This window comes from Chrysochloris asiatica, unplaced genomic scaffold (assembly GCF_000296735.1).
Source record: "Chrysochloris asiatica unplaced genomic scaffold, ChrAsi1.0 scaffold00002, whole genome shotgun sequence".
Taxonomy (NCBI): domain Eukaryota; kingdom Metazoa; phylum Chordata; class Mammalia; order Afrosoricida; family Chrysochloridae; genus Chrysochloris; species Chrysochloris asiatica.
In genome coordinates this window covers 19862380-19876904 of record NW_006408520.1, presented here as the reverse complement: position 1 = coordinate 19876904, position 14525 = coordinate 19862380, and the positions used below count along the sequence as shown (strand labels likewise).

Here is a 14525-nt window from a genome sequence, read left to right as displayed (position 1 = left end):
CAGTTTTACATTCATCCTATTGTATTTCATTTCATTGCAATGATTACAATCCCCTCCATGCATCATCAAATAACCAAAGGGTACACCCCACAGGCCCGCTCCCTGGCCATCAGCACATAGCCCCTCTCCCTCCCTGAGTTCAGTGTCCCCAGCCACAACATCTCTCCATGTCATCTTCTCAGTCTCAATCCCTGGTATCACTGCCTCTTGGGGTAGGGTCACACCCTCTGCTGTCTTACTTGATGGTCCCAGGAACCTCCGCTCCTGGGCTACAAAATCAATCACTCCCCTCCTTTTGTCAAAAAACATGTACCTTTACATTTCTGACCCTCACAGTCAGGCCTGATGGCAATTATTCACTATTGTACCACAAGAGTCTTATCCCCATTTCCTTTTGCCATCCTGGTCCCTGCCCCTTCTGGAACTAGGCTCCCTCTTGAAAGCTTGCAAGCCAGTCACTTCTTGCCTTTATAGGCCCCATCCCCCCGACACTTTGGGTAGCCAATGTCTAAGTTTCCCATCCCTGTCAACCCTGTGTACTGAGGGGGTGGGAGTATCTTGCTGTAAAGATTTGTTCCCTTTTTTGAGCTACTACATCCATATGTATAGGTCAAGTTCATCAAATTGTAGTGGGATACTCTTTTTATTTTTCTTCCCTCTTCTTTCTTCTTCTAGTCGCGTTCTGATCATCCAGCCATCAAAGTCATGTCAAGTGGGTACTATCTGCAAGTATGGGTGTTCTTGTGCATCTCGCCTCACTTCATATCACTAGATGCTTCAATCTCCGCTCTAGTCCTCTGTGGCCATGTCACTATCTCTGGGCCCAGGAGTCCCCGGGGCTTTCCGTGCTGCTGACCATCCAGGTCTCCACCCAGGTTCACAGGGGTCTATTGAATGTGGTCGGACTTAGATCCCAACTTCATTGCTGTTTTTCCCCCTCTTCCCCTTATCGCTGACCAATGTGGTCACCAGCCAGACCACATGCCTGCTCGTGTACTCCCCTTGAGTCTTAGTCTTGGAAGGGAGTTTGCTCTGAGGGGACCCAGCCACTTGCCTTGATGGCTCCTGGGAGAACAGCTTACTTGTTCTTGTAGTCATCAATCAGACTGCCATTATGGTTCTGATTTTTCCTGCTGGTCTTTCTTTCACAAAGTATCTTCTGTTCTTCTAGCTTCTCCAAGCTGGGCTACTTGTCCTTTCAAGTGGAAATTTCCCACCTCCGACAATTCTGGATGGGGTTCTGGTTTCCACCTATGGTCTTGTGCAATGCAAAAGCTCCACAGGAGGTCTTTTTCACTGGGCAACTTCTAGCCCCCTATAAGGTATTCCCAATCAGTTACAGGCTGAAGATGGACTTACAAGATTTCTATAGTGATGTTTCTGGCTATTCCTTTCTCTCACCCTCCAGTGTCTATTTCACAATAGTAGGCAAGGGAAACCAAAATTCAACAGACAGCCAAGCATCTTAACATTATTACCTTGTTTTACAAACCATTCAAACCATGCCTCAATCCCTGTATCCTGAAGCCCTGCTGTTCCAAGGTTGTGCATATATCATCATTCACCTCTGTCCCACTTAGCCCATGCAAACCTGCCTAATTGTTCTCCCATCTGCCTTGTTCTTCCATTAACCTCCCACTTCTTGTGTATTATCCACCACCCCCCACCCCCAGCACCCAAGCTATACTGTGTCTATTCCCTACCCTGTGCTCTATCTCCCCCTCCCTCCCTCCCCTCCTCTCATCCCATTCTTCCCAGTGATCAGCAATTATATATATATATTTTTCCCCCCCCTTTTAGTGTGGGTTCTTTTTCTTAGTCTTTTATAATAATGGTCTTATGTAGTATTTCTCCTTTTGTGACTGACTAATTTCACTCAGCATAATGTCCTCAAAGTTCATCCATGTTATGCGGTGGCTTGCAGCTTCCTTGATGTTCTTCACTGTGTGTATGAACCACAGTTCGTTTATCCATTTTTCAACTGATGGGCACTTAGGCTGTCTCCATCTTTTTGCTACTGTAAATAGTGCTGCTATGAACATTGGTGTGCATATATCTACTCATGTATGGCTCCTATTTCTTGTGGGTAAATACCAAGTAAAGGAATTGCTGGATCATAAGGTATTTCTATTTCCAACCTTCTGTGGAAGCACCATATTGATTTCCAGAGTGGTCGGACCATTCTGTAATCCTACCAACAATGTTGGAGGGTATCAGTCTTTCCGCATCCTCGCCAGCATTTACTGTCCTCTACTTTTTTGATCTTTGCTGTTATTGCTGGTGTGAGATGATATCTCATTGTTGTTTTGATTTGCATCTCTCTGATGGCTAGTGATTGTGAACATTTCTTCATATGTTTATTGGCTGCCCAAATCTCCTCCTTGGTGAAGTGTCTGTTCATATCCTGTGCCCATTTTTTAATTGGGTTATTTGTCTTTTTCTTATAGAGGTGTTGGAGTTTCCTATATATTTTGGAAATGAGTCCCTTACCTGATGTGTCATTGCAAAAGATTTTTTCCCATTCTGTGGGTTCCTTTTTTACTCTTTTGGTGAAGTCTTTTGATGCACATAAGTTTTTACTTTTTAGTACATCCCAATCATCTATTTTGTCTACTTTTGTTTGTGTACTTTTCAAAATGTTTGGTAGTCTGTGTATGTCCTGAATTAGAGCCCTTACATTTGTCTCTATTTTTTCCTTTATGACCTTCATAATTTTGGGATTCACATTTAGGTCTTTAATCCATACTGAGTTCGGTTTTGTATAGAGCGTGAGGTAAAGGTCTTATTTCAATCTTTTGTATATTCTTTCCAGTTCTGCCAGCACCATCTGTTAAAGAGACTATCACCTGCCTATGTAACATACCTAGGCACTTTGTCGAAAATCAGTTGGCTGCATGTGGATGGGTTAATTTCTGGATTCTCAATTCTGTTCCATCGATCAAGGTATCTGTCATATTGTGCCAGTACCAGGCTGTTTAGACCACTGTAGCCATGTAAATTTTGAAATCAGGGAGTGAGAGGCCTTCAATCTTGTTGTTCTTCTTAAGCAGTGCTTTGCTTATCCTGGGTCTCTTTCCTTTCCATATAAAGTTTGTCATTGTCTTTTCCATCTCTTTAAAGAATGTTGTTGGAATCTGGATTGGGATTGCATTATATGTGGAAATTGCTTTGGGCAGTACTGACATTTTCACAATGTTGATTCTTCCTATCCAGGAACATGGTATGTTCTTCCACTTCTGTAAGTTTCTTTTGGTTTCTTATAGTAGTATTTTGTAATTTTCTTTGTATAGGTCCTTTGCTGCCACTTTGCTGAAACTTCCAATGAGGTCTAGTAGCTTTTTTACTGAGTCTTTGAGGTTTTCTATGTATAGGACCATATCGTCTGCAAATAGAGTTTTATTTCCTCTTTGCCAATTTTGATTCCTTTACTTTCCCTATGTTGCCATATAGCTCTGGCTAAGACGTCCAAAACAATATTGAATAGGAGTGGTGAAAAAGGGCATCCTTGTCTGGTTCCCGTTCACAGAGGGAAGGAAGGCTTTCAGTTTCTCTCCATTGAGAGTGATGTAGGCTGTTGGTTTTGTATATATGCTCTTGATTCTGTTGAGAAATTTCCCTTCAATTCGTTCATTTTTGAGTGTTCTTATCATGAATGGATGTTGGATTTTGTCAAATGCCTTTTCTGCATTAATAGATATGATCATGTGATTCTTTTCCTTTTCTTATTTATATGGTAGACTACATTGATTGTTCTTCTAATGTTGAACCACCCTTTCATCCCTTTTATGAAACCCACTTGGTCATGATGTATTATTTTTTGATGTGGTGTTGGATTCTGCTGGCTAGGATTTTGTTGATAATTTTCCCATCTATGTTCATGAGGTATATTGGTCTATAATTTTCTTTTTTAGTGATGTTCTTCCCTGGTTTTGGTATGAGGGCTATGCTTGCTTCATTAAAATATTAAGAAGTTTTCCATCATCTTCTATATTCTGGAATAATTTGAATAGAATTGGTAACAGCTCTTCCTTGAATGCTTGGTAGAACTCACCTGTGAAGTCATCTGGGCCTGGACTTCTTTTGGTTGGGAGATTTTTGATGACCAGATCAATTTCTTCTTTTTTATGGGTCTGTTCAAGTTTTCTACTTCACTCTATGTAAGTTTAGGTAGGTTGTGTCTTTCTAAAAATGTATCCATCTCTTCTAAGTTTTTGAATTTGTTGGAGTACAACTCTTCATAGCATTCTGTTATTATCCTTTTGATTTCCTTTGGTTCCATTGTGACATCGCCCATGTGGTTTCTAATGTGTGTTATTTGTGTCTTCTCCCTCTTTTCTTTGGTTAGGTTTGACAATGGTTTGTCAATTTTATTAATCCTTTCAAAGAACCAGCTTCTTGTCCTGTTGATTCTTTCTATAGTTTTTCTGTTTTCCATCTCATTTATTTCTGCTCTTCTCTTTATTATTTCTTTTCTTTTGGTGACCATAAGTTCCCTCTGTTGATCTGTTTCTAATTGTTGGAGATGCTGTGTTAATTAATGTGTTAATTTTGGTCTTTCCTCTTTTTGGATGTGCGCATTTATTGCAATAAATTATCCTCTTAGCACCACTTTCACCATGTCCCAAAGATTTTGGTATGTTGTGTTTCCATTCTTGTTTGTTTCTAGAACTTTATGAATTCATGTTTAATTTCTTCTTTTACCCAGTCGCTTTTCAGCAGGGTGTTATTCAGTTTCCAAGTATTCAACTTTATTTCCTTAGTCTTCTTATTGTTGAGTTCTAGTTTTATAGCATTGTGGTCTGAAAAGATGCTTTGTACCGGTTTGATGTTTGTAAATTTATGGAGTCTTGCTTTGCGATCTAACACATGGTCAATTCTGGAGAATATTACATATGCACTGGCGAAGAAAATATATTGTGTTGTTGTTGGGCTGAATGCTCTGTACACATCTATGAGGTCAAATTGGTTGATTGTACTGTTTAGTTCCTCTGTGACTTTGTCGAGTTTCTTTCTGGTTGTTCTGTCCCTTTTCGAAAGTGGTGTATTAAAATATCCCACTATAATTGTAGATATATCTATTTCTTTCTTCAATTCTAGTAAGGTTTGCTTCATATATCTTGGTGCTATTTCATTGGGAGCATATTTATTATGGTTATGTCATGTTGTTCAATTGATCCTGTGATCATGAGAGAGTGTCCTTCTTTATCTCTTATGCTGGTTTTTGTCTTAAAGTTTACTTTATTGGAGATTAGTATTGCCACTCCTGCTTGTTTATTGTTGCAGTTGGCTTGGTATATTTTTTTCCATCCTTTAACTTTTAGTCTGTTTTTGTCTTTGTGTGTAAGGTGTGTCTCTTGCAGGCAGCATATTGAAGGGTCTTGTTTTCTTATCCATTCTGCCACTCTCTGTCTCTTCACTGGTGCATTTAATCCATTGACATTCAATGTAATTATTGATAGGTATGAATTAATTGCTGCCATTATGTTAATTTTTTGGTAGTGCTCTTCATTCCTTTGTTCTGCATGCCTTCTTGTGCTGAGTTTGTGTTTTTTGTCCTATTTCTTGTCAGTTTCTTCTTAGTTTTCATGTTTGCTCATTCTGCTTGGAAGTTCATTTTTATGGTAAGTTGTGAAATATTAACATTCTTTGGGGTTACCTTATAGTCTATTAACTTTTTTTCCATTTAAGACCATCTATTATATCCTGCAATCTACCTGACCTCCTCACCACCTGGAGCTCTGTTCCTGCATTTTGCCCTTCTTTGACATTGATATTATTTTGATATTCAGTTGACCTCCCTACTCCTTTGAATTCTTTGTTGTAGTTTTGTTCTGTTCTGGACTCTGCTATCCATCATCTGAGTTTCAGGTGATGTTGCGATGCTTGTCAGTCTCTGGTTGTTGTCTGTTGGTTTTCAGGCCAAAGTACTCTCTTTAGGATGCTTTGAAGTGCTGGATTGGCTTTGACAAAATCTCTTAGTTTCTCATTATCCTGTAATGTTTTGATTGCAACTTCGTATTTGATTGACAGTTTTGCTGGATAAACAATTCTTGGTTGGCAGTTTTTTCTTTTAGGATTTTGTATATGTCTACCCATTGCCTTCTTGCTTGCTTGGTTTCTGCTGAATAGTCAGAGCTTAATATGCTTTGCTTGCCTTTGTAAGTAACATTTCTGTTTTCTCTGGCTGCTTTTAGTATTCTCTCCTTGACTTTGATTTTGGAGAGCTTGATTATTATGTGTCTTGGTGATTTTCTTTTGGCGTCTATCCTTCCTGGGGTATGTTCAGCTTTTTGAATGTTTATCTTCTCATCTTTCAAGATGTTACGGAAATGTTCTTCCAGAAAGTCTTCAACTATCTCCTCTGTGGAGTTCTCTTATTCTTCCTGTTCCAGAATGCCAATAATCCTTAAGTTGTTCCTCTTCATGTTATACAGCATGAATCTTAAGACTCTCCTCAGATTTTTTTAATCTTTTTTTCTGCTTGACCTTCTATCTTAGCAGTATTGAGAGATTTGTCCTCCAGCTCTCTGGTTCTGGCTTCCATCTCTTCAATTCTGCTCCTTTCCCCTTTCAGTGTATTTTCCATTTCTGATATTTTATTATTAATCATCTGGACCTCTTTTTGCAGGTTTTCAATTGTTTCCAATGCTGTATCGATCTTGTTTGATTGCTCTTATAGTAATTTTCTGACTTCTTCCTTATTTTCCTTCACCCCTTTTCGAATCATTTGTTTCCATATCATTCTTCTGAATTCCACCTCAGTTAAATCCAGAACCTGCTCTTCCTCTTCTGGACAGCCTTTGTTTGTCTCAGTTACTCTTTTCTGTTTTTGGAGATATGTTGAGATCTTTTGTTGGTCATTTCCAGTAGTTGTGTGGGTTTTTAATGCTTAAATGAATATTTGTTGTTGTGTTATTAAGCTTACTGGTTGTATCCTGGTGGATATGATCAGAAGATAGACTGTTTTTTTTTTAATGTAATGCTTAGCTGCTCTTATTGGCTCTTGTCTCAATGGTGGAGACATATGGGGTATGATTGTAACTTTGCTATATGGCCATGATTGCTGACTCTTCTTGGGTAGCATAGGGAGAAAAAGCTCCCACCTCCAGGAAAAGTGTGTGATCAAAAGGCCCAAAAGCAGAAGCAATATAAAAGCAGAGACAAAAATCACTATTTTGAAACAAAAATAAAACTGTGGCCGACTGGCCAGTCACCTTGCTACACAGGCAGTATGTGTGCCCCGTAGAAGCCTTCTGTGGTGCGTGGGGTGTCAGATCACTCATGCCCCTCCTCTAGTCACCACCACAGAGGTGCACAGATAGATACTGAGAACTTAATGAGAGAAAGATTGTCTACTATTTTTGTCTCTGAAGGTCAGTTAGGTATCTGTGTGTGCACAGAGTTAATTCTTGAAATAGTTGCATCTTTTTATGTTGGGGTTTTACAGATGGTTCATATGGTTTGTCTGTCAGGCCAAACCTGCCCTTTTTCCTTGCTGGATAGACAGGAGTAAAGGGTCCTGCACAAGTTAACTTTAGGGCTGGGATCCACAGGCAGAAGTCAAAAGCAGCAGCCAAAGAATTTGCCCTTGGACTGATTGGGCTCTTTCTCTCTGTGCTGTGGGAAAGCTGTGGTGTCAATGCTGGACTTTTTTAGGGGTGTGCACCCACCCACCTGACGGGCCAGGCTGGGCAAAGAAGGTGTGACAGGGAAGAGAAGGAAAAAATGTGTAGCATCCCCTACACCTCCTTTTGCAAATGTCACTGTGCTGCTTTTAGCACTGGTTCACTGTGCTGGTCTGGCTATAACCCCGCCCTCTGACCTCTGCCTGGGCTGGATGGCTGCAGAGGGAGTCCCGTGCTTTGACAGGTTCCTAAATCGCAGTATTTTCTTTTATACCATGATTTTTCCATTGGCGGTTGAGGGAAACTGATGCCCTGAACCTTATGCTAGATCCAGAGCTCTGGTGCTGTTCTGTCAAAGCAGCTTCTCTGGGTTTTCAGTTCCTCCCCCACGGAGCCTGTCCTACCTGACTCTGCTCTGCTGTTGCCAAAACTGGAAGTCCCCAAATTTGGTTTAGATTTTTAACTTCACCTCAAGGAGCCCTGGTGGAGCAGTGGTTAAGGATTCAGCAGCTAACCAAAAGGTTGGAACCCACCAGTTGTTCCACAGGAGAAAGATGAGGTAGTCTGCCTCTGTAAAGATTTACTTTACCTTGAAAAATGTTCACTGTTGTTGTTGTTGTTGTCAAGTGCCACCGAATTGGTTCTGACCCACAGCAACCCTGTATAGGGTTTCTGAGGCTGTAAATCTTTATGGGAGCAGAAAGCCTTATCTTTCTCCTGTAGAACTACTGGTAGTATCAAATTGATGACCTTGAGGTTAGCAGCCCAACTCGTAACAGGTTCATTGTTGGGATGGTAAAAAAAAAAAAAAAAAAAAGACTCAGTGCAACTTTCTGGGCTTTCTCACAATTGCAGTTTTAAATTTTGTTAAATCTTTTTCATAATAACCCCCCATGACTGTCTTTCAAGAAAATCTATCAAAATGACCCCTCTGGAATTCCAAAAACAAGTCTTAATAAGCTTCTAAGCTGGTCTCTGCTTTGCATTTAACTGGCTTAGCAGATCCCCTCAGAAGTCACTTGGTTGGACCTTGCTCTCTGAAGAAAACCAAAAATACCAAGAAAACCAAACACATTGCCATCAACTCATAGCAACCCTGTATTGGGTTTCCAAGGCTGTAAATCTTTATGGGAGCACAAATTCTCACCTCTCATGCATAGTGGCTGGTAGATTTGAACTGCCAACCTTCGGGTTAGCAGTACAGTGTTTATCCTACAGCATCACCAGGGCTCTTTTCATAGTATCAGTAAATCTAAGAGTTGTCCTTAGTTATAATTTTTTTCTGTAAAACTGTCTTCATTTGCTTTGATCTTATTTAAAAGACTGATGGAAAGATCAGCTCTTTGGCCAGCTGATCTTAGCATAATGCTACTGGTACTCATTGAGATGGAAGCTTGCTAAAGCCAAGATGTTTGCTTAAAATTGAAAATGCCAAACCATATGAGATCTCAACTTCAGTAGCTATACTTCATTAGTTCTTCATTAGTTTCTGAATTTCAGCCATAGTTTCCTCATTTGTTGAGATTTAACAGTCTTTCTAGGCTCTTCTTAGAGATCTTTTTGACCTTTCTTAAAATGCTTGATCCATCGAAAAACTGTTGTTTTATGTGGAGCAGCGAACCTGTAAACTTGTAAAGTTTCTGTGGTTTGGGAAGATATTTACTTGAATCTTGTTAAAAACTTGATATTAGCCCTGATCTCAAATTTGTTTTTTTTTCAGGGCAGAAAATGTAGTTTTGTTTTGTTTAAGGCACCATAGTAAAAGTCTACCACTTGTCTGTGAGTTTGTAGTGCTGTGGTGGTTTGTGTGTTGCTGTGATTCTGGAAACTATGCCACCAAGTATTCTAAATACAAGTAGGGTCACCCACAGTGGACAGTTATCAGATGAGCTTCCAGATAAAGACAGACTAGGAAGAAGAGATGGACTGCTTCTGAATATTTAGTCACTGAAAACCTTGTGAATAGGAGTGGAACACTGCCAGGTAGCACCAGAATACTGAATATTGAAACGTGACGAAGAGCACCAAAATATTGTCAGATATAGTGCCAGAAGATGAGCCCTTCAGGTTGGAAGGCACTCAAAATAAGGTGGACAAGAACTGCCTCCTCAATGTAGAATTGACCATGATGATGTGAATGGAGTAAAGCTTTAAGAACTTCAATTTCTGATGGGGCACAACTCAAAATAAGGAGAAACTGCTGTAAACATCCATTAAAAACCAGAACATGAACTGTATGAAGTATGACTATAGGAACATTGGCACTTGTCAAAAATGAAATAGAACACATAAACATCGGTATCCTAGGCATTAGTGAGCTGAAATAGACTGGTACTGGCCATTGTGAATCTGACAATCACAAGGTTTACTATGTTGGGAATGACAAATTAAAGAGAAATGGTGTTACATTCATCATGAAAAAGAACATTTCAAGATCTACCTTGAAGTACAACGCTGTGATAGGATAATATCCATATGTCTACAAGGAAGACCAGTTAATACAACTACTATTCAAATTTATGCACCAACCACTAAAGCCAGTGATGATGAAATTGAAGAATTCTACCAACGTCTTCAGTCTAATCAAACATGCAATCAAGATATACTGATAATCACTGGCGATGGGAATGCAAAGACTGAAAAGCAAAGAGGAAGAATCAATTGTTAGAAAACATGGTGGTGGAGATAGAAGCGATGCTGGAGATTGCATGATAGAATTTTGCAAAACCAATGACTTTTTCATTGCAAATATCATTTTTTTTAACAACATGGACCTCATCAGATGGAATAAACAGAAATCAAATTGATTATATCTGTGGAAACAGATGGTGGAAAAGCCCCATAACATTAGCCAAAACAAGACCAGTGACAGACCAACAATTGCTCAAATGTAACTTCAGACTGAAGCTAAAGAAAATTGAAACAAGTCCAAAACCAAAATATGACCTTGACCATATCCCATCTGAATTTAGAGATCATCTCAAGAACAGATTTGATGAAGCAGACACTAATAACCAGAAGAGTTGTAGGATGACATCAAAAACATCATAAAGGAAGAAAGCAAAAGGTCATCAAGAATCCAAGAAAGAAGGAAAACACCAAAGTGGATGTCAGAAGAGACTCTAAAACTTGTTCTCCAGCACAGAGATGCTAAAGCAAATGGAAGAAATGAGGAGGTATAAGAGCTGAATAGAAAATTTCAAAGGTCAGCTCTAGGAAACAAAGTCAAATATTATAATGAAATGTGCAAAGACATGGAGTTAAGAAATTCTTAAGGAAGAACACTCTCAGCATTTCTCAAGCTGAATGAATTGAAGAAAAAATTCATGCCTTGACTTAGAATATTGAAGGATTCTATGGTTACAAGTCGGGCTGCCAACCTCAAGGCTAGCAGTTCAAAACTACCAGAGACTCTGTGGGAGAAAGATGAGGCATTCTGCTTCTGTAAAGATTTACCTGTGCAGGAAACCCTGTGCAGGGTCACTATGAGTTGGAACCGACTCCATGGTACTTAACAACAACAATGGACAAAATACTGAATGACGCAGAAGGCATCAAAAGAAGATGGAAGGAAATAGAGAGTCACTGTACCAAAAAGACATGGTCGATGTTCAACCATTTCAAGAGGTAGCATATGAGTAAGAACTAATGATGCTGAGCAAATAATCCAAGAAGCTGGGTTCTATGAAGAAAAATGTGGCATCAGGATTGGAGGAAGACTCATTAATGACCTGCGATATGCAGATGATACAACCTTACTTGCTGAAAGTGAAGAGGACTTAAAATATTTACTGATGAAGATCAAAGAGCACAACCTTCAGTATGGATTACATCTCAGTGTAAAGAAAACAAAAATTCTCACCACTGAACCAATAAACATTCTTATCAACGGAGGAAAGACTGAAGTTGTCAAGGACTTCATTCTTCTTGGATCAACTATCAACACTCATGGAAGCATCAGTCAAGAAATCAAACAATGTATTGTATCACACAAATCTGCTGCACAAGACCTTTTTGAAGTGTTGAAGAGCAAAGATGTCAGCTTGAGGACGAAGGTGCATCTGACCCAAGCCATGGTATTTTCAATAACCTCATATGCATGCAAAAGCTAGACAGTGAATAAGGAAGACCGCAGAAGAACTGATGCTTTTGAGTTATGGTGTTGGAGTAGAATATTGGAAGTGCCATGGGCTGCCAAAAGAACCACAGATCCGTTTTGGAAGAAATGCAGCCAGAATGCTCCCTGGATGGCCAAACTTCGTCTTTCATACTTTAGACATATTGTCAGGAGGAACCAGTCACTGGAGAAGGATATCAGGTTTGGTAAGGTGGAGGGTCAGAGAACAAGAGGAAGACTCCCCCAACGAGATGGATTGGCCAAGTGGCAGCATCGATAGATTCAAGCGTGGCAACAACAGTGAGGTTGGCCCAGGATCGGGCAGTGTTTCGTTCCGTTGTGCATAAGGTGGCTATGGGTTGGTACCGATTTGATGGCACCTAACAACAACAATGATGCTGAAGGAAGAAGTCCAAGGTGCACTGAAGGCATTGGCAAAGAACAAGGCTCTGGGTATTGATGGAATACAAATTGAAATCTTTCAACAAACTGATACAGTACTGGAAGCACTCATTCATCTATGCTAAGAAATTTGGAAGACAGCTACCTGGCCAACCAATTGAAAGACATCCATATTTGTGCACATTCCAAAGAGAGGTGACCCACTGGAATGCGGAAATCATCAGAAGATATTATTAACATCACATGCAAATAAAATTTTGCTAAAGATAATTCAAAAACAGCTGCAACAGTACATTGACAGGGAACTGTCAGAGATTCAAGCCAGATTTAGGCAAGGACATCAGATGGACCTTGACTGAAAGCAAAAGATACCAGAAAGATGTGTTCCTGTGCTTTACTAACTATGCAAAGCTTTCAATTATGTGGATCATGATAAGCTACAGACAATACTGTGGAGAATGAGTATTCTGAAACACTAAATTGTGCCCACGAGGAACCTGTATCTAGAACAAGACGCAGTTTTTTTTAAATGAACAAGAGAACAAACACTGAATGGTTTAAAATTAGGAAAGGTATGTGCAATGGTTGTATTCTTTCACCATATTTATTCAGTTGTATGCTGATCAAATAATTTGAGAAGCTGGATTATATGAAGAATGTGACATCAGGTTTGGAGGAAGATTCATTAACCACTTACAGATGATACAACCTTGCTTGCTGAAAGTAAAGAGGACTTTAAATACTGATAAAGATCAAAGACCACAGCTTTTGGTATGGGTTGCACCTCAATGTAAAGAAAACAAAGAACATATTGCACTGGGCAAATCTGCTGCATATATTGTTGTTGTTAGGTGCCACTGAGTCGGTACCGACTCATAGCGACCCTAAGCACAACAGAATGAAACACTGCCTGGTCCTTGGCCAACCTTACAATTATTGCTTGAGCACACTGATGCTGCCACTTTGCAAATCCATTTCACTGGGGGGTCTTCCTCTTTTTCTTTGACCCTCCACCTTACCAAACATGGTATCTTTCTTCAGCGACTGGTTCCTTCTGACAATATGCCCGAAGTATGAGAGATGAAGTTTGGCAATCCTGGCCTCCAAGGAGCACTCTGGCTGCATTTGTTCCAACACAGATCTATTGGTTCTTTTGGAAGCCCATGGCACTTTTAATATTCTCCTCCAACACCATAACTCAAAAGTATAAATTATTCTACAGTCTCCCTTATTAAATCTGCTGCATAAGACTTCTTTAAAGTGCTCAAGAGCAAAGATGTCAGTTGGAGAACTAAGGTGCACCTGACCCAAGCCATGGTAATTTCAATGACCCCATATGAATTTAAAGTTGGACAATGAATAAAGAAGACCGTAGAAGAATTGAAGGATTTGAGTTAGGTGTTGCAAGGGAATATTAAAAGTACTGCCCAAAGAACAAACAGGTCTGTGTTGGTAGAAGTACATCAAGAATGCTTCTTAGAAGTCAGGATGGCGAGACTCCTTCTCTCATATACTTTGGACATATTATTCAAGAGGGACCAGTTCCTGGAGAAAGGCATCGTGCTTAGTAAAGTAGAAGTTCAGCAAAAAAGGGAACGACCCCCAATGAGATGGACTGGCACAGGACCAGGCAGTGTTTTGTTGTGTTGTGCATAAGGTTGGTACCAACTCAACGGCACCGAACAGTAACAACATAGGAAGACTAACACAACTGTATGAGTACTGCAGAGCTAACTGGTCTGCAGCCATGTACTGATCTCAGAGACATGTTTAATAGGGTTTTGTTTTTTTTAATAAACCTGTGCATTTATGTACTGAAAACCCAGGAGCCACCCTTTTGGACTTACTCTTATAGTTACAAAATGAATCTGTCAAGTCAAATAATACTTGATCCTCAGCAAATGTAGAGCTAAATGAAATACAGCTATTTATTGCTCTCTAATAGAAAACAGATCAAAATTTCTTAAATGTAGTCTATCTTAAAGCTAGTTAGTTGTTTTAAGCAACAAACCATTATTTCTCAAAATTGAATTTCAAAAGAAAGTGTAATAAAATTTAGAGGTTCTTTTCTCTTTTAATGCTTCCATTTTAAAGGGTGTGCTCCTATTATAAGGTTAATCAGTGTGGTACAGCAATTCCTCGTTATTACTCACACAGAACCTTAGAAAAAGCACACTCAGTCATAAAGGAGCATGTCAGCAGAAATTAGTAATGCTCTTCTGAGAAATGTACAGAAGGAATATCCCCCACAAAATGACTTTGTTTTCTTTCCCTTCTTCTTATTTTAAGACTGCAGCAAATGAAATGTACTGTGTCAAGAGAATCTTACCTACAGAGTCAAACTATGGAAAATTTCCTTATGGCTAGGTGTGAAACAGAAT

The 14525-nt window shown here is 39.6% G+C and overlaps 1 protein-coding gene and 1 pseudogene across 3 annotated transcripts in view; both read right to left on the bottom strand.

The window, feature by feature from the left end:
- LOC102822479 overlaps positions 1 to 481 on the bottom strand; it is a 15019-nt pseudogene extending 14538 nt beyond the window's left edge.
- The window catches only part of FAM69A (family with sequence similarity 69, member A), a 215771-nt gene that overhangs the window by 34368 nt on the left and 166878 nt on the right, over positions 1 to 14525 (bottom strand). The window lies entirely within an intron of this gene.